Source organism: Lissotriton helveticus, chromosome 6 (genome assembly GCF_964261635.1).
Source record: "Lissotriton helveticus chromosome 6, aLisHel1.1, whole genome shotgun sequence".
NCBI classification, from domain to species: domain Eukaryota; kingdom Metazoa; phylum Chordata; class Amphibia; order Caudata; family Salamandridae; genus Lissotriton; species Lissotriton helveticus.
Genome location: NC_136067.1, coordinates 1631081224 through 1631103095, shown reverse-complemented (window position 1 = coordinate 1631103095; position 21872 = coordinate 1631081224). Strand labels below are relative to the sequence as shown.

The 21872-nt window shown below is 42.5% G+C and overlaps 1 protein-coding gene across 1 annotated transcript in view; it reads right to left on the bottom strand.

Annotated features, from left to right (window-relative positions):
* LOC144762811 (uncharacterized) overlaps window positions 1-21872 on the bottom strand; it is a 240806-nt gene that overhangs the window by 121183 nt on the left and 97751 nt on the right. The window lies entirely within an intron of this gene.

The window sequence follows — 21872 nt, the reverse complement described above, 5'->3', positions numbered from 1 at the left end:
ATTCATTTATTATCTAATTTTCTCACACTAGATGGTGGTAGCTTAGATGTTGTGCTATAACTGCATCACCCAGACTCTGGTTGAGTCTGATTGCCTACTGTTTGGGGTGGGGGGTTGCAAGGGAGTGTGTGGGGGTAGGGCGGTGAAGGGGGAGGGGGGGATGGTTGGGGGGGAGAAAAAGCTAAAAAAAGAACAAGTTTTGTCAGCAAGAGGCTTAAGTAAGGGGAAAACAAATGGAAAAGAACCTGAGCTACGCACTAAATTAAAATTGTATTTGTTCAAAATAATCTTATTATCTTTTCCTATAAATAATGGGTAGATTAAGTGTCCAAACTTGGAATGTTGGAGGGCTCTTATCTGGGGACAAACGACGGCGAATGGCTGAGCTATTGCAATTAAATCCTGTTGATGTACTCTGTCTTCAGGAGACTCATGTCCCATGGGTTAAGAGATCATGGCTGAATCTGAAGGGGTATAATTTATTGATAGCCTCTACACAATCTTCGAATATAAGGGGCGTAGCAGTCCTAGCCAAAACAAGTTTCGGCTTAGGAGTACGTGATCTCTCAGATCCCCAGGGTAGATGGGCTATTGTTAAACTCGCTTGTGGTATTACTATTTGTACCATATATGGGTCGAACCACGACGATCCAACAATTTTTGAGGCACTTGAAGCTGAATTGGCAACTTGGCAGGGCCCACTGGTTTTATGTGGCGATTTTAACATCTCACTTATTCCACGGCTATGTAACAGTGCCCCCAAACAGAAATATGTTGGTCGTAAACCAAGGGTGTATCAGGCCGTTAAAAGATTGTTGGGTAGCTATGGCTTGATCGATGTGTGGCTGCAAAACAATGTTCATGACCCAGGCTATACTTATTTCTCACATCCGCACCAAAAACACGTTCGGATTGACTACATGTTCGTCTCCGGAGACCTAGCACCGCAGGCAACAATTAACAAACCCCCGAAAATAATTTCTGATCATAATGCACTCATTCTTGGGATTACAGCCGGTTCACCATACACACAACGCCGGTCCTGGTCGTTTGATAGGAAACTCTTGTCTAATCATGAGTTTATCACCCACATTAAAAACTGGACAGAAGAGTTCTTTAATATAAATCGGTTTAGTGCCTCCAGAAATACAGTGTGGGATTCCTACAAATCCGCCTTAAGGGGGGAGATTGTTAGTTTTCAGAACTTTGCCAGATCCAAATCAAGAAAAGATCATGAGTTAATGGTGTCAGCGCTGGCTAAAGCTGAGGGAGATCACACTTCTTTAATTGCACAGGGTAAAGATGCCAGCAGCCAGATGCTCCAGGTAGCGGTCTTAAAGGCTGAGTTAAATACTAATCTTAGTCAGAAAGCTGCCCAAACATACAGAGCACACAGGAGTAAGGTTTATGAAAGTGGTGAAAAGGTGGGCAGGCAGCTTGCACTCCGAACCCGCCAAAAAAACGTAATAAATAACATCTCCACAATTATAGATGGTGGGCAGCCCTTTACGCAAGCAGCAGATATCATCCTTCAATTTCAAAACTACTACCAAGAATACTGGAACTCAGGACCCTCAGGGGTAATCAGGACAGCTCTTTTCCAACCAATGAACAATGGATCTCCTACATACGGCACACTGGTGAGGGAGGGGGGCAGGGGGTAGTTTGGGGGGGCGGAGGGGTTTTGTGGGTATGGTTTGTTCAAACTTGTTTGCTAATATTGCCTACCATTTGCCTTCTGAGCATCACACCGCTTTTATCAAGAGGCCATCTTCTTTGTCGTATCGCACAACGTACTGATCGAACACCTGCTTGTCATTTTCGATTGGTCTACCTGTTAAGCGTACTTTGTAATGTGATGCTGTACTATGCTTCTTGGCTCAATAAAATACATTTAAAACTAAAAATACTACCAAAAACTGGATTCAGAAGAAATGGTTGCCACCGAGAAGGATATTGATTGCTTTCTGGCGAACTTCCTTAATATCTATGAGGCTGTTAGTTTACTAGATGATACCACCAGGGAAGAGTTAGAAAGTGAAATTACGTTGGCTGAGGTAGAGTCTGCATTATCGCTTTTAGCATCTGGCAAGGCCGCGGGCCCAGACAGATTGCCGATCGATTTTTACAAAATTCTTGGTCATCAACTATGTCCCCTCCTTTATGATTTATTTCTGGGGGTTCAGTACAGTGGTGTTCCTCCAGATTCCTAGGATGAGGCTAGCATTATTGTCTTCCCAAAGAGGGGGAAACCACCCGAGCAATTAACTTCCTATCGCCCAATATCCTTAATCAATTCGGACTCCAAATTATACGCAAAGGTGATGGCCGTTAGACTCAGTGGCGTCATTGAGCATCTGGTCTCTCCGTGGCAGCATGGCTTCGTCCCGGGCAAGGGGACTACCGACCATACTCGTCGGGCTATCGCCCTATTTGATGCCATGTCTGTCTCGGGGGGCCAGATGTCAATGATCCTTTTTGATGCTGAGAAAGCCTTTGACCGTGTTTCATGGAACTTCTTGTGGGTAGCCATGGCACGTACTAATTTCGGCCCTAAATTTGTGAAATCTATCAAATCAATGTATCTACGTCCCAAAGCAAAACTTCATATGTTAGGTTCAGAATCCGGCTATATTAATATTGCAAGAGGCACAAGGCAGGGATGTCCCTGTTCGCCCCTGCTCTTCGCTCTTTATATTAATCCCCTAATTCTCAAATTTCTCGAAAGTAATATTATTAAACTAGTGCTCTATAACCAATTTGCGACAAAAGTGTTAGCCTATGCCGATGACATCGCGGTTCTAACACCTGACCCGATCGAGGCGATCTGCGAAATTGAGCGAGTGGCCCTAGAATATGGTAATTGCTCGGGGTATTCCCTTAATAAAGGAAAGACTGTTATCCTATGCACCGGTAATATAGTTTGGCCAGATCAAAGAAGAGCCAAGACAGCTACTTATCTTGGAGTAGCCATCTGCCCTAATACTAAGCATGCAGTGAAGCTTAATTTTGATCCGCTCCTGGAAAAGATAAAGAGCGATTTGGATAGGGTAAACGGTCTCTACCTCTCCATCATAGGCAGGGTTAATTATCTGAAAATGAATGTTCTGCCTAGATGCCTATATCTATTTCGAGCTATTCCGTTAGCTGTTGAACCTAAAATTTTAACTTTCATTAACGCCCTCATGTCGAAATTTGTGTGGCAACATGGAAAGATTAGGCATCTCATTCTTTTTTGTCTCTTCCATTGGATAGAGGCGGGCTCACCCTACCTAACATGATTTTCTACCACTGGGCAGCATTCTTTAAACAGCTTACCCCTATGGTTTTACATTCGACTGAAGAAAGTCGGACTGATACAGCGTCAATTCCTTCAAGTTATGAGCTTTTAATCGGCCAGGATGCTAAAGGCTTATTGTTAAGAAGGATTGAGGTAAATTATTATAAGAAGTTTCAGGGAGAAATCTTAATTAGCGCCTGGAGAATCTGGGATAAAGTAGCCAAACATATGCATATTGGGAAAATCAACCGTTACACACCTCTCTGGCAGTCTAATATTACACAAGGTCTTGATTTTTATTCTACTGCAAGGAAATGGGAAAGGCTCGGTATTAGAACTGTTAACGAGTTTTTGTTAAATGGTTTCGACACTGTTTTTATGGATTTAAAAATGAAATATGGCCTCTCTAATGGGGGCTTCCTTAAATTTGCTCAGGTGTTCGCTAATCTAAGAGCTAAAGGGTCTTCAATGTGTCTTTCAAAGGTTGAATTAATTGAGGTAATGGCTAAACCAAATACTAGGATCGTAACTTTTTATAACACCCTCTTGACTGAAACACAGGACGATATAGAACAAACGGAAGCCAAATGGGCGGCGAAACTTAATAATCCAGAGGTTGACATAGACCGAGTCTTGGAGCTGAGCAGTAAATTACTCATGGCCAGTAACCTTAAAGCACAACTTTTTAAGACAGTATTCAATCTCTACTTTACCCCAGCCAAACTTTTTGCATGGGGCAAAAGAGAGAATGATTTGTGACCGCGATGTTCACAAGGACCCGCGACCCTTGCCCATATGTTTAGCAATTGTTCAGAGCTCATTGTTTTAAAAAATATGGTAGCTTCTTTTTGGGAAAAATTATTTGGTCATAAACTCCCCGAGTCTGTTACCCTATTTGTTTTAGGTTATGATAACTCTTTAAAACTTTCAAAAACTGAAGAAAGATTGTTATTCATCGGCACAGCGGTACTGAGGTTAATCTTGTCCGCTCGTTGGAAGGATGCTTCTCCACCCAGCTTTCAGATGTGGTTAGCCCGTTTCTTGGCGGTGCATAGCTATGAATCGGCTATTTTTGCTATTAGAGGCTTTAAAGCAAGGCTACGAGGGGAGGCAACCTGTCTCGAGATGAAAAGCTGGGATAATCCCTAGTGGAATTGGCTGACTCATACAAGATCTTGTTTATTAGTCCTGTTATAATATATTTCGTTCTTATTTTATTTAGTAGCTCTTAGTCTCAGTATTCAGCGCTACAATTCTAAAAATGTATGTATAACGTATCTATTTCTGAAGCTTTTTGTTCTTTTTGTATTATCTCTGTTTTTCCTTTTTATTCACTGTGTAAATTTACCTTTGTTTGTCTTATGCTGCTTCTGGTTCTAAAAAAATAAAAAAAATTAAAAAAAGAGAAAGTTGGAAACCAAGTATATACTTGAAATGGACACAAAAAGTCCTAATGGATTGAATTCTAGCGAAGATTTTTTTACTTATTTATGAACATGATTGGAAGTCTGTTTTTAATATATTTATCTTCGCTAACTGTCCATCATTGATCAATCCTTGTTGCTTGCAGAATAAGAAGTACAGTATTTTAACCACTATTTTGCACATAACTGGTTTTAGAGTTAACACATATTTTAAGAAACACTTTGCACTTTATTGCGGACAAATAACTGAGAATGCCCACTTGGGCTTTATTATTGCAGCTTACATACTGCCATGATTACAAATTGAAGCTGTTATTATCCACTGTACGTAGTATTGTTTTATCTCATTGTTAGTATTTTGAGATATGATCTAACTTTGCCTATTGGAAGAAATTTTTACATAGATTTGAATTAATCGTGTTTGAAAAATATGATTTCTTTTGGCTAATGGATCAAATTACTTTTATCATGGATATTTATTATAAATATTTATTGATGATTTGCACAGAGGATTTTGCATTGTTTTGCACAAACAGATAATGTATTATACAGCTACTTTGAAACTTGGCAGGTTACAAGTCTTTTGTCCATGTTTATTTTCACATTGTTGCACTGTCACTTTAAATTTGTGGCCTGCCCCATTTAACATGTCATGTGATCAAAGTCCGAGTAGGACCGAAACGCTTCATGGCGGCGGTGCTGGGCGAGAAAAATAAATAAAATATTCAGCACGCAATTGGGTTCGCCTCGTCTCTTTTGGAAAACGAATTCCTGTGGTGTGAGAAGAGTGCAAGGATATATATATATATATATATATATATATATATATCAATATATATATATATATATATTTATTTTGGCACTGCCTAACTCCGTCATCCTTTGAAACAAAGTAGAGCACTCAAAGGGGTGTCATATACGTTGTTTATTCAGCAAACAGCAACCAGCAAACACCAAAACAGACGCGTTTCGGAAAATCCTTCACTGTGAGGAAGAATTCAAATCCATTCGCGTCACGCATGCAGCAACATAGATGATGGTATCTAAAAAACATCAGATTGCACTTTCAATGGCGTCCATCTTAACACAGTGTTTATTGGTAATTCATTATTGACCGCCACAGTAAAAACCATTTCATAACATTATTGGTATAGAATTCGGCTCGGAAACAGTTATTATTCCATATTTACAGAGTCTATCATGTACTCAGTTAATCTAATATGGCACATCATATGGTTGCTTGCAGCTGTGTATCGGCAGTGTCAGTAGGTATGAAGTCAATCACTGTGCTATGCCTACTAGAAAGGCTATTATACCGTCTCCTAGTATGGGATTGGCATGCAGGGCCTCCCACAATCAATTGATGGGGAAAACAAACCTTCAGACTCTCACTCTGAAATCTGGCCGTGTATCGGCACCATCTCACCCCTCGCACCTCCACCCTCAGTCCTTGTTTGACCATTGGTGCAATGTGATATCACACTAGTTATGACTTTACAGAATGACACTTATCATGCCGTGGATCGGCAAATGCGAACAAATATTCCATAATGATTCCTTCTGTAAACCTTACACAACCAATAACAAGGTGCAAATAACAATATTTCCAAAATGTACAGTATAAGTTCAAAAGTCAAAATAAAGATTAAATGTAAATGTAAAAGTAAAAAGATCATAAGGGGGGGAATCAAATATTGATACTCAACTCATCTCCCTAAATGGACTGCAAGTTCCTCACCACTGTTTAACCCATATGGAACTTTAGTCTTTAAATCGATTATGTACTAGGATTACAACCTCCGCAACCTCTGTACCCTGTCCCCACCCCTCGGACTTATCGGTACATGGTCTACACCAAAATATTGGAGCAACTCCCTATTGCTTTTGGTGTTTGAGGGTGAAGTGCCTCACCACTGGATAATTCACATCCTTGTTGACAATGGCTCGTTGATGTTCGAGGATGCGAATCTTGACATTGTGAATTGTGCTCCCTATGTACTTAAGTCCACAGGGACACACAAGACAGTAAACTACAAAGGGTGTTAAGCATGTAATGAATTTGTCAATCGAATTAGGTCTCTTAAGACCTGGGATGTTATAGCTCAGGACTCTGCTGCTATTAGCACAGGCCCTGCATTTCCCACAGGGGGAAAAGCATTTCATGTCTCTTAATGTCCCTGTTCTCTGGGTGATGGGTAATAGATGACTCTGGACCAATTTGTCCTTGAGTGATCTAGATTTGCGGAAAGTGATCAGTGGTGCTGGAGGAATGTCTTTACCTATCACAGAATCGGTCTGAAGTATATGCCAGTTTCTTTTTAGCATTTTCCTCAAATGGTTGGCATTATCTGAGTATGTGGTTATCATACGGAATTGGCCAGTATGTTTATCTTTATCTTCTGTTCTTCCTGTTGTACTCTCATCTTTGATCCTCAAAAGTTCTTTCCTGGGATTCTCTGAACCTTCTTGTACGTGGTTGTTAGCAATTCTTGTCCGTATCCTGTGGCTCTGAACCTGGCTATACAACTTTCTGCAGCCTCACCAAAATCAGTATCACAGGAGCAATTCCATTTAAGACAGTGGAGCTCCCCGTACGGAATACTTTTTATGAGATTAGGGGGATGACTACTGCCGGCATGCAGAATGGGATTTCCGGCAGTAGGTTTTCTGTAGAGTTCTGTCTCTAATGCTCCCTCCTTCACAAATACTCTGAGATCCAGATAATTCACCGACATTGAGCTTATCTCATGTGTGAATTTGAGGTTGAGACTGTTGTCATTCAAGTCTTGAATAAACTCCTCTGCCTATTCAAACGACCCCTTCCAAACCAGGAAGAGGTCGTCGATGTATCGATGACAGACTACCACATACTCAGCCCACTTCCCCCTGTTTCCGGCGAGGGCCACCTGCTCCTCCCACCAGCCAATGAATATATTTGCGTAGCTGGGGGTGAAGCAGGCGCCCATCGCTGTCCCAGAGATCTGTCTGTATAGTCCACCCTGAAACAAGAAGATGTTGTGTAAAAGACAGAATTCAATAAACTCAACTAGCATGATGCTATGTTCCATGAACTTCAAAGGCCTCTTGTTCAAGAAATATTTCATAGCTTGAATTCCTTGAGTATGCTCAATACATTTGTATAGACTTGTGATGTCTAAGGTGATCAACACATATGTGAAATACCATGGCATGCTATTCATTTGTATTATGAAATCTTTAGTGTCTTTGACATAAGAGGAGAGTTGTAAAACCATCTGAAAAAGAAAAGAGTCTATATACGTGGATAGATTCTCAGTAAGTCCTCCCTTGGAAGAGACAATAGGCCTCCCTGGTGGGTCAATTTAGTTTTTATGAATTTTAGGGAGTTGATTAAAAAGTGGGTATAACCGGATCGCTGGCTGAAATTCATTGGTGTCTAGCATTGATTTATTACGCCACTTGTTGATCAAATCATGGCACAGAGAAATACTTTCTTGATATTGCTCTTTGTTTGTCTTTTCATAGTGTCTAATGTCATTGAGTTGACGCAATGACTCTCGGCTAAAGAAATACGAATTGAAAATCCGGCAACATAAGCTAAACAAATTTGAGAGGGACGAACGTGACTACATGCAGGGCAGGATTCTGACATTTGCCCAAAAATTCCATGCCCCCTGCAAAGAATTGAACAAACGAGGCCTCCGAATCAGAAGTCACGGATGGTGAACAGTCAGGAGACGACACAGCCACATTACCAGCAGATAAGGTGAAAACTCCTTTTCACTTGGAGTTCAACCTCATCCGTCAGACGTGGCTGAGAGGTGGGAAAAGCAAACCACCAGAAAACGAAGATGGACTCGACGAGGCGGTGGGAAGGGGCAGAGGGAGAGGAAGAACTACACCTCGAGTAACGCGCAGCAAGAGGGGCAGCAGGTGGTAGAGGCTGGAGACAACCTCACCATCATAAATTTGACTTCACGGGCACTGACAACAGCTGAAGAATCTGCTCTGCAACTAGGATTAACATTCTGTCCCAGTGAGCTATTAGAATTCACACAGACCAGGATTGATCTGTTCAAATTTTGTTCAAAAAATGAAACTGCACAAGTTCTTCACACTGAAACCATCAGTTACTGAGGCACGACGATTAAAGCTTAAACCACCAATGAGGGACACTGATATTCTTGCAGTGCAAGACCTAAGCATGATTGAAATGCTGGAGGAATTACGTTCAGAGCAAGATTGTGGGGACAATGAGAGCACAAATGTGGCAGTTAGCACTAGAAAGGTGGGCATTGAACAAGAAGCAAATGTGACGGCTTTTAAGCCCCCATCGCAATTCAATCCTCAAATGCCATATAATGCGATTGACTCCTTCTCTGACGCAGTTCTGCAAGATCTTATCAAATTCAGAGGGAACAACAAGTGCCGAAACATGAAACAAAGGAACCTAACATGGGAACAGGAAATGATTCTCCTGAACCTCAGTAAAGATGATGGAATAATATGCAAACCTTCAGACAAGGGAGGAAATATTGTGCTGCTAACAAGAGAACACTACTGCAGAGAGTCATTGCATCAACTCAATGACATTAGACACTATGAAAAGACAAACAAAGAGCAATATCAAGCAATATCAAGAAAGTATTTCTCTGTACCATGATATGATCAACAAGTGGCGTAATAAATCAATGTTGGACACCAATGAATTTCTATTCTTAAGAAACAGTGATCCGGTTATACCCACTTTTTATCAACTCCCTAAAATTCATAAAGACCAAATTGACCCACCAGGGAGGCCTATTGTCTCTTCCAAGGGAGGACTCACTGAGAATCTATCCAAGTATATAGACTCTTTTCTTTTTCAGATAGTTTTACAACTCTCCTCTTATGTCAAAGACACTAAAGATTTCATAATACAAATGAATAGCATGCCATGGTATTCCACATATGTGTGGATCACCTTAGACATCACAAGTCTATACAAATGTATTGAGCATACTCAAGAATTCAAGCTATGAAATATTTCTTGAACAAGAGGCCTTTGAAGTTCATGGAACATAGCATCATGCTAGTTGAGTTTATTGGATTCTGTCTTTTACACAACATCTTCTTGTTTCAGGGTGAACTATACAGACAGATCTCTGGGACGGCGATGGGCACCTGCTTCGCCCCCAGCTAACCAAATTTATTCATTGGCTGGTGGAAGGAGCAGGTGGCCCTCACGGGAAACAGGGGGAAGTGGGCCGAGTATGTAGTAGTCTGGTGTCGATACATCGACGACCTTTTCCTGGTTTGGGAGGGGTTGTTTGAACAGGCAGAGGAGTTTATTCAAGACTTGAATGACAACAGTCTTAACCTCAAATTCACACATGAGATAAGCTCAATGTCGGTGAATTATCTGAATCTCAGAGTATTTGTGAAGGAGGGAGCATTTGAGACAGAACTCTACAGAAAACCTACTGCCAGAAATTCCATTCTGCATGCCGGCAGTAGTCATCCCCCTAATCTCATAAAAAGTATTCCGTACGGGGAGCTCCTCCGTCTTAAACGGAATTGCTCCTGTGATACTGATTTTCGTGAGGCTGCAGAAAGTTGTATAGCCATATTCAGAGCCAGAGGCTATGAACAAGATTTGCTAACAACCACGTACAAGAAGGTTCAGAGAATCCCCAGGAAATACATTTTGAGGGTCAAAGATGAGAGTACAACAGGAAGGGCAAAAGATAAAGACAAACATACTGGCCAATTCCGTATGATTACCACATACTCAGATGATGCCAACCATTTGAAGAAAATGCTCAAAAGAAATTGGCATATACTCCAGACCGATTCTGTGATAGGTAAAGATATTCCTCCAGCACCACTGATCACTTTCCGCAAATCTAGATCACTCAAGGACAAATTGGTCAAGAGTCATCTATTACCCATCATCCAGAGAACAGGGACATTAAGAGACATGAAAGACTTTTTCCCCTGTGGAAAATGCAGGGCCTGTGCTAATAGCAGAAGAGTCCTGAGCTATAACATCCCTGGTCTTAAGAGACCTAAATCGATTGACAAATTCATTACATGCTTAACACCCTTTGTAGTTTACTGTCTTTTGTGTCCCTGTGGACTTAGGTACATAGGGAGCACAATTCACAATGTCAAGATTCGCATCCTTGAACATCAACGAGCCATTGTCAACAAGGATGTGAATTATCCAGTGGTGAGGCACTTCACCCTCAGACACCAAAAGCAATAGGGAGTTGCTCCAATATTTTGGTGTAGACCATGCACCGATACGTCCGAGGGGTGGGGACAGGGTACAGAGGTTGCGGAGGTTGGAATCCCCTTACATAATCGATTTACAGACTAAAGTCCTGAAGAACCGGGTTTTCTTAACCCAGCGGCGCCAGGGGCACGCCCAAAGTCTTCGGATTCACCTGTCTTGGTATACAGAAGACGGAATACTTCTAGGTGGCGTCAGAGATCAAATTTATTAGCTGCAGCTAGTAACAGTAATCCCAGCAATACAACACGGTGTACAACTCAGGAAACTGCTTAAATTCGTAGAGAAAAACATCACTTTTTATCCACATTTTACTCATTATAAATGCACACCCACTGCGACAAATTCTGACGAATGAAATACATTTTCCCACACATTATCACATTGCAAAAAGCTCGATTTACATTGTACCAACCCACAAGTTAATTATTGAGAATGTCCCAAATTCGCTTTCCACAAGCCGGACAAACCCATAATTTAGAGCACTACCCATGTAATGAAAAGTCGTAAGAAAAGAAACAATTCAGATGCTGAATAGGATAAGATATGTGCAAGGAAACTAAAGTTAACGATCTCCTGAACATTGATTGGCAATCTCAGACAACGATCAGCTAGAGAAATTGGCCTCGCAAAAGGTCAGTTTCAGGTGACGGGGTCAGCGTCCTGCAGTTCACTCACAAGTCAGAAAAGGCCTAGTTAATGCCTACATGAACAACGAAGCCCATGCAACTTTGTTCGTTTGGTTACCTCCACGGCCTACGTGAGGGCAACACAAAATGGCGTCACGAACAACTCAAACAAAATGGAGTCTGGTCCCGAGAAACACGGAACCTCAGCCCCTCCTTTTGCCATTACGTAGGCAATAACCTAAACTCATGTCAATCTGAATCCAGGTCTATGTCTATTCTCATCAGGTCATCAAGGTGTTGCTGTAACATCATCTTATTATCCTTTGCTTCTCTCGAAATAGGTCTTCTCACACACATCGTAGCACAAACACTACAAATGGCGGGACCACACTGGATGCATAAACAACACGAGAAAAGGATAGCTAAAGCCATACCAAGGAACATCAGAATCTTCCATCCCCATCTGGACAACAGTCCTCAAAACCATTCCATCAATGACCAGTTCCCTTCGTCTACATGTATAGACTCAGCGGACTTATGTAACTTCAAGATGGCTTGGTACCCTGTCGGGGCATTATCTGGTATGAAAACACAGCAACCAGACCCGATCAATTTACATACCCCACCTCTATCTGCAAGTATAATATCTAAAACTATACGGTTTTGTAATGTCATAAGACGATCCGCTTGAAGCTCAACTGTAATATTTCTAAGGGCACCAGCAGTTTCATTTATAGTGGCCTCAACCACTCTCGTAAGCGGACGAATATTCCTACTATTAGCCATAGGACCCCAAAAGGGCACGAAACCCTTAAAGAAGTCTCCAACTTCTTGTGCGACTGTGTCTCTCGCATCGATGACACCTCTACCATATCTTGTCTTATGGTAATTGAAAGCAGCAGTGTATGTAGGGGGAAGCAAAAATGCCACATAACATGTGCCTGAAAAATCAGGAGGCAACCATGTATATGCTCTGTCGTAACAAACAAAATGTGTGCCTTTAGCTGGCACGAACGGTGGAGATTTCTAGGATGTATAGACATAGGTGTGAACACACACACTCTTACCAAGCTGAGCTCTCGGATTCTGACCATTACCTTGCAGACAAAAATGACCTCGGTGGGGTACAATCCAAATAGGGGGGAGACCTTTTTCGTCTCTCCTTCTCTGTCAGGCTAATGCTATATCCAGTCTTGTTCCAACCAATATATGCTCGTACCTCATCCTTAGGGATAGCATTATACGCATCAATATCTCTGATCATATCTACTATTCCCTGTATCAAGGCATTATTACTCGCATTATTTTTAACGGAACGTACAGGAGATGCTTCATTCGCATAGATAAACATTGTTTGGAGTGCCCATACTGACCCATTAGGCGAAAAAGGCAAAACTAAATATGGCATTCCCTTATCTGTCGTATGAGGCATAAGACCACATACCCAGCAATTCATGGTATTTACTACTAACTGATGCTGATGCAACATTTGTATAAATGAATTGAAACAAATTCTGATCTTCGTGTCTGCTCATGTTCAGGCAACGTGTGAAATTCATGTGGAGAAACAGTAGAAAAAGAAAGAGTAGGTTGGGACGTAGATGCAAGAGTCTGTTGTGTAACATAGACAATCCAACCCACACAAGCTAATATAATATTCAAAAGCATTAAAAAACACAATATCAAAAAACATTTGCTACGGACCAATGTACACATTCTCATTTTAGAATCAATTCTCTTAACACCCTTATCAGATTCAAAAGACTCCATCCTCTAACGTGCTGCTCACGGCAATTACCTTCTTCACTTAAGTGTGCGTACAGATCACACTAGCGACCAGGAACCACAGACCTTTCATCAATTCGCGGCTCACCCCTTAAGACTGTACCGCGACCCTGCAGCAGAGACCGGATGGTGACTCAAAAAAGAAAAAGAAAAATAGTCTCTTTATCTGAAAAGGTGTAATTCACAACAAAACAAATTCAAGTTTTATTTGTCCATTTATTTGTCCTTTCTCAGTTTGCTCTTGAAAAAGTGTTTCCGGATCCGTTGTATTCAACTTTCGATGTGATGGCACAGCAGCTTGCAAAGTTTCATCGTCTGCACGTTCTGACTGAGTCCATACCAAATGTGCATCACTAAAAGGTACGAATCTAGGAATTCTCTCACATTCGGAATCAGCTATACCTCCCCTCACCCACTTGTCATACGGTAAGGGCAACGGAACCTTTTTACAATGGGTACCATGTACCCAATTCTTTTTACCAGCTACCCTAACTGCAGTCCGAGTCACTAATAAGACTAAACGCTGTCCAGTCCACCTTGGCTCCAAGTTCTTAGTTCTTTGAAAATTCTCGGTGAGAACATAGTCACCAGGTTGAATCGTGTGGCCTGGATCCGCAGTCGCTGTCGGCAAACTGTCATAGACCTGTTGGTGGAGAACACGCAATTTAGCAGTCAAGTCATGTAAGTAATCCACCAACATAGGGTCCTCGATATCGCTGTACTTTTTAGGCCTCGGCACACCCCAAACATTGGCCGGACGACCAAAAACAATTTCATATGGGCTAATTCCCACACAAGAATGTACTGTCGTCCTCGTTGACAAAAGGGCCAACGGCAAGGCATCTGGCCATGTAAGACCAGAGCTCGCTTGTATTTTAGCCAACTTCAATTTCAGAGTGCCATTATAGCACTCGACAAGTCCAGCTGACTGGGGGTGATTCGCAGCATGGAATTTCTGATTAATACCCAAACCCGCATACACTTTCTTCATGATCTGACCCACGAATTCACTTCCATTGTCACTCCATACAATTCTCGGCAAACCATACCTAGGGAAATACTCCTTGAGCAAAACCTTGGCTGTAGACAAGGCAGTATTATCCTTTAGGGGGCAGGCCTCTATCCAGGAAAAGGCACAAACAACCACAAGGACATACTTCAGGTTGCTACATCTCTCCATATGAATGTAATATAGCTGTATCACTTCAAACGGATACGTTGGAGGAGCAAAATGACTAGTTGGAGTTCCCTTTCCAGGATTATACATCAGACAAATCATGCAATGCTTCACCACATTCTCAGCATATTTAGGAATTCCAGCATTCTGCCATACCGGGGCCAACAACTTGCATATCCCTTTCGAACTAATGTGAGCCATTCCATGAGCCATAGTAACCACTGGGAGCACATACGCATCAGGTAACAACCATCGCTGGTGCTCCGACAACTCAACCCAACAACCTGTCGAATCCAACATACCCGTACACTCTCTCCACGTACTCAATTCCTTTTCCGTAGCTTCAGCCTGAATCAACTTCACACTTTCTATTGTGTCTTCACACATTCCACCAGCCATAACCCAGTTAGCAGGGCCTACAACATACATTCGACTCATCATATTCTTCGCCGTTTCTTTCGCAACTTCATCCGCAAACGCATTTCCTCGGCCCACATCATCCACAACCTTCTTATGCGCACTACACTTCACAATTGCAATCTGCTTTGGTAGAGTAAGTGATTCAAGAAGTTCATTCACTAATTGCCCATGCTGAATTTTCGTACCATGGGAAGTAAGAAATCCTCTCTCACTCCACAAGCGTCCAAAACTGTGAGCCACACCAAACGCATACTGGCTATCAGTATAAACATTCACTCGCTTCCCTTCTGACAACACACACGCTCGAGTTAATGCTATTAACTCTGCTGCTTCTTCTGAATTCTGTGCTATACGTGCTGTTTCAACAATTGTATGCAAAGTTATGACAGCATATGCTGCAGTCGTCTCTTCATTCGGAAGCTTAAAACACGAACCATCTACCCATAGGGTACCATCAACATTCGGAAGAGGAGTATCTTTTAAATCAACTCTAGCCTTCGTTTCCTCCTCTGTCCGGAGAAGACAATCATGCTGTTCCTGAACATCTGTCTCTACAGAAATCGGCAACAACGTAGCTGGATTCAACACATTGCACCTTTTGATGTGCACATGGCTAGCCAAAAGCGTCAACTCATAACCTGACAACCGCGCACTAGTAAGGTGCTGTGTCTTAGTCCTATTCAATAAAGTATCCACTGCATGTGGGACCATCACAATCAGCGTATTATCCAATACCAAACCGGCAGACTGTCGGATAGAAACAGCCGCTGCCGCTGTAGCTCTCAAACAACTCGGCAACGCCCTAGCTACCGGATCTAACATAGCTGAAAAATACGCACATGGACGCTGCTTATCTCCAAATTGTTGCATCAACACTGACAATGCACAACCTTCTCTCTCGTGTACATACAGTGTAAAAGGTTTACTGTAGTCCGGGGTACCCAACACCGGAGCAGAACACAATGCATCACGTAATTCAGAAAAACTTTTCTGACATTCGTCAGACCAAGGGAGAGGATGCGGAGTATCTTTAGGAGTCAGACCCAACAGAGGCTTTGCTATCAGAGAAAAATTCGGAATCCACTGTCTACAATACGAAGTGATACCTAAAAAAGCACGCACTTCTCTCTGTGTGGATGGCACACTCATTTGGGCAATCGCTTGAATTCGTTCTGGGGTCAATCGTCTTCCCTCCTTCGACAAGAGATGACCTAAGTAGGTTACTTCTTAGCGACAATACTGTAACTTTGAAGGTGACACTTTATGATGAAGGTCAGACAAATGTCGTCACAAAGAAAGAGTAGCCTCTTTACAAATCTCTTCATCATCAGCAGCAACCAGCAGATCATCAACATACTGTATAAGAGTAGCACCAGAAGGCAATACAAAATCATCTAACTGAGTTTTCAACGCCTGACTATAGATGGAGGGACTTTCACAATAACCTTGAGGAGCACGTTTAAACCGGAAGCTTCGACCTCCTAAAGAGAAGCCAAAAATATCTCTACTTTCCTCAGCAATCGGAATACTAAAGAAAGCGATTTTCAAATCGATAACTGAAAACCAAGCAGCTGAAGCAGGGATCAAAGTCAACAAAGCAGTGATGTCAGGGACAACAGGAAACTGTGGCACAACAATTTTATTAACCTCTCGAAGATCGATTACAAACCGATACACAGGTGGCTGAGAAGCATCAGTACGCTTCAGGACAGGCAGAACAGCACTGTTACACACATTACCTCTCGTTTCTTCAACTACACCCTTCTCAACCAAATCATAGATAATCGCTAAAAGAGCTCTCTCGCCATCACTAGATATTTTATATTGCGGAATACGAGGTAGCCTAGCATTCGATTTAAGGGTAACAACATAAGATGGAATCTGCAAAAGACCAACATCATTGGGACCTGTAGCCCAAAGTGTATCAGGAAGAGAACGCAATTCCAGTGAAAGACAATCTTTAGACAAATACATTGGAGAAATCACTTTCTTACCCACTGTAAGATGTACTCCCGAAAGAGAACAATGTAATGTCTCATACAATCTTTTCAGCAAGTCCAAACCCAACAGATTCTCACCACAACCAGTCGTTAGAATAAGGGGAGCTTCCAATTCACAAGGACCAATAGAAAGGGGCAAAGGACTGGAAACCGGATTACAAACTGGGGCGCCAGAAAATCCTACTGAAACATTGGTCAAGCCAGACAAAGGTGCGCCAGGAAGTTTAGAGTGCATAATAGAACTCTTTGTCGCACCAGTATCCAAAAGAAAAGGTTCTGCCACACCTGATGTAATCACTTCAACATAAGGTCCACTCTGGTCTACTGGAACTGACACTACTCCCTAACTTTGTCCATGGCTGTCCTAACTATCATTATAACCAGCACTCTCACTCTCGACACAATAATCATCAGCGTAGTACTGGGCAGACTGAACAGTCGGAACATTCTGTCCTTCACAATAATTCGCAGAATTCTGAGGGGGAAAGGAACGCTCATTCTGGGGAAACACACCACGTCCCCTACCTCTAGGAGCTTGTTGGAAACCACCACGACCTCTTTGACCTGATACACCATTCGCACGCTGTAACAAAATCGGACAACTATTCTTGAAATGACCTTCCTCTCTGCAGTAAGCACACTGATTAGGTCCTGGCCGAAATCGCGGAGCGAAAAACTCAGGCTTCTGTAACAGTCTCTGAAACTGTGGGGGTTGCTGAAACTGAGGCTGACTCGGACGAGGCGGATAAGCTTGCTGTAAAAGAACTTTCGTCTTTAGGTCTCTAGTTTTCTTCTCTACTTTATCCTTCTCATCCTTATCCCTATTCTCGTAATATTGTGCAGTAGCCAATATCTGGGCCGACGAAGAAACAGCCCATGAACTCTCAGAGTCCTTTAACTTATTAGAAAATTCGGGAAGCAAATTAAAGACAAATTTGTCCACAAACAAACTTTGACCACCTTCAGTGCTCATGTCCTGACCACTATGATCGATGAACGTTTCCTCAAACCTAGTAAAGAAATCAGACACGCTCTCGTCTTTCTTTTGTTTGCATGCTGATAACTTATCCCAATTCACTCGTAAAGGAGGCATCATAGTTTTCATTAAATTAATAATCCTACCAGGTGATTCTGCAACTAAGGGTTCAGGTTTGGCACCTCCTACCTGCCGACCATCTGCAGCAGTAATATTATTCCACGTGTCTCCTAACTCTGGCACATGATCCTCATGACGGATCTTCGCCCACACAGGTTGAGGAACTACATTACCCATCAACATATCTATGTCAGCTAAATTCATGACACACGCATCAAGTGTCTGAGACAACTCCTTGTAATAACCAGCAGGATTTTTACGGGGATCAGATAAGGTCTGCTTAAGAGCCAAGACCTCTTCTCTCTTCCAAGGAACATGTACCCACACTCGCTGAAAATGAGCTGGTACGGCCACAATACCATGAGCGGCATCAGCCTCAACTGCCTCTCTCCATACAGGAGGAACCTCTCTCATAGGATACTGCTTCACTTTCCTCCTAACAGAGGGATCAAGTTCGTACAATGTCTGAGGCGGAAGCCTAGATCTGAAAGCAAGTATCACCTCTACGGCGTCTGCAACATCAGACTCCACTTTCGTTCCTTTAGCAAATTCTGACTGGACATTAATCAAGTCCAACGGAATTGGACCCAACTCATTATCTTCCCATTCCTGACGAAGAAAAGTACACATTACGTTAAAAACATACCTTTGCTTAGGCGGCTCCCACTGAAAAAAACCATCCATAACCGCTTGCAAATCATACCTAGAAGCATTTAAAACCCATCTACGAGCCAATAGATCCAACACTGTCCGCTCTTCCGAACTAGGAAGCTGACTACGACTCTGCTTACGTTCCGAAACAGGGGTCATATTCAGTGACCCAAACAGTGGAGACAAAAGATTAGCAACAGTCTCAGTCATTCGTTTTCGAGCAGAAGGAGAAGAAGTGGACATAAAGACAGGAGAATGAATGTTTTGAGGCAAGAGAGGTGTAGGGACAAAAGTAGCAGGAGTCGGAGATACAGAAATGGAAGGCAAAGGAGTTTGAGGCAAGGCCGGTGACAAAGCTGCCGACCCTAGAGGGGGCTGCACCGTAGGAGGAAGAACCATCTGTGAAGCAACGGGTGGCTGAACAACAGCAGGGGGCTGAACAACAAAGGGTGCAACAACAGGGGGTAATGGAGGTGCAGTAGCACCCTGCACATAAGGGGGTGGCAATCTCAATAATTGAGACATCAAAGGATCTTTTTCAGGATCTTCAATCACTTTTGGAGGAGAAGGTGACAAGGCCGGATAACATTTATCGATGGCCATACAACGTTGTCTATCTGAGACTTCACTCGCACGCTCTTCTCCATCTTCCTTAAACTGCCTAGCAGCTTGTAGTACTGACATATTCTTATCTTTCCTATCTCTCTTTCCTTGCTTAATTTCTCGCTGTTTGGCTTCCTTACGCCAAAGGCGGAAAGAGTCAAACATCGCCGGCCGGGCTTTCTTCTTAAATAGCGCAATTTCTAAATTATCTAAAATATTTAATTCGAAACTACCATATTGGGGCCATCGTAAAACACCATCTTTCCTTGTATAGCGGACCCATTTTTCATTATAGGTGATAGGACCCACTCCATGTTTTGAATAGTCGGAGTTCCAACCGGAGGTATCGGACACGAATCCTCCAATCGGGAATCCCTGTTGCAACCACAACTAAACTATTTCCTAATTTTGCTAAGACCAGGCATCTTATAGCTCACTAATCTAGCTTCAAACTTCAAGGGGTTATCAACTATCGATACACTCATAAATATACGAGCCCCTCGGCTTCGATTATTGCAACAACCGAATCAAAACCAAGAAACAAAACAAAGTCGTGGGAGCGACCCACTTATACTTAACCAAAATATCTGTCACGCCACCAGAAGACTGTCTATCGTCTCGCTCTACAAAGCATCAATCGAGGGTCCAAGACAGGGCGACAGTTAGGGCAGCAGTCCTTCGTAAGCGTCGGAAAGCGGGAAGCCTCGCAGAAAAAACCTTCGGTCCACGTCGGCATGCAGTGGTCTCCAGAATTTCCTCACGTGGCTCCTCACGATCCTTGGGCTTGGACCGGTACCGCTGAAGTCGCCCCACATTGGGCGCCAACTGAAGAACCGGGTTTTCTTAACCCAGCGGCGCCAGGGGCACGCCCAAAGTCTTCGGATTCACCTGTCTTGGTATACAGAGACACGGAATACTTCTAGGTGGCGTCAGAGATCAAATTTATTAGCTGCAGCTAGTAGCAGTAATCCCAGCAATACAACACGGTGTACAACTCAGGAAACTGCTCAAATTCGTAGAGCAAAACCACTTTTTATCCACATTTTACTCATTATAAATGCACACCCACTGCAACAAATTCTGACAAATGAAATACATTTTCCCACACATTATCACATTGCAAAAAGCTCGGTTTACATTGTACCAACCCACAAGTTAATTATTGAGAATGTCCCAAATTCGATTTCCACACGCCGGACAAACCCATAATTGAAAGCACTACCCATGTAATGAAAAGTTGTAAGAAAAGAAACAATTCAGATGCTGAATAGGATAAGATATGTGCAAGGAAACTAAAGTTAACGATCTCCTGAACATTGATTGGCAATCTCAGACAACGATCACAAGAGTTGCCCCTTATGTAAGGGCCACACCAGGTAGGTTTGATTCCTTATTTATTTAATCACGAAGGCTGCACACAGATGTAAAAGACGTCATCAGATTATTACTGCCATTCACTGCCAGATGCATTTCAAGTCTCTTGACCCTTTGTCAATAGCAACGGCAAATTATGTACCACAGGACCGGTAAAGTGCAGCCGCATTATATTCACTCAAACCGCCCCAGTGGGTGTGGCCACTTCTCAGGCCTTCTGGTCTTCGTAGTTGCACACAATAACCTCAAGTGAGTCCATCCTGTGGTGCAAACGATAAAAGTCACATTAGAACCACAGTGGGGTGATGTTCAATCTTTAAAGACAATCATGCTGAATAACAAATGTTTATTGTTTCCCAACTCAATGGTACTCAATTTATCGACCTCAGATGGATGACAGGCTGAGTGGACCCGCCGGGATTTGAACCTGTGACCATAAGGTTGAACACAGGCCCCTGCAGTGGATGCATTAGTCCACTGAGCCACCAGACCCGGCATCACCCACACGCTATGCACCTCTCTACTCTCTTATGCTGCCAAACATGCACATGTTGAAGAGATTCAGAGTAGTGCGCTAAGCTGGACAGGCAGACAGAGGTAAGTGTACCCTATACAAAACCCCAAACTATTGACTGCGTCAAAGCTTTTGAGAACAACTGGTTGAGTTGAAAATGTTGAAAAAGGATAGGAAGTGCTCCTTCTAGATTTCCAGTTGATTCAATGTAAAGCTTACTCCCGTTGCAGTGCTTTACAATATAATTGAAAATCAATCAATGTAAACATCTGGCCAGCAACGGAGGTAGATTTTGACAACGGTTAATCGACCAATACATTTTGGCAAAACGGACATGTATGGGGTTCTTACAAACAGTGATCTGATGGCCTGCCCAAGGTTTGAACAGGCATCACAAACCTTGAATAAGCATGAGGGTATGCCTTATTATTGTCTACTTTAAAAAAACAAATATACTGTTTGAAGGACAGAAATTTGATTTTCTAAAGACCTTTACACAATTGCCAACCCGTTGGCTTGTACATTGGCTCGTGGACTCCAGTGCATTTAGAGCGAGAGCAGCATTTTAAACTTGATTCTTGGCCATGTCACTAAAGAAACAAAGGCAATGCGAGTGCTAAAAATAAACAGAATAATCCAGTGCATTCTGTTTGATTTACAAGAAGG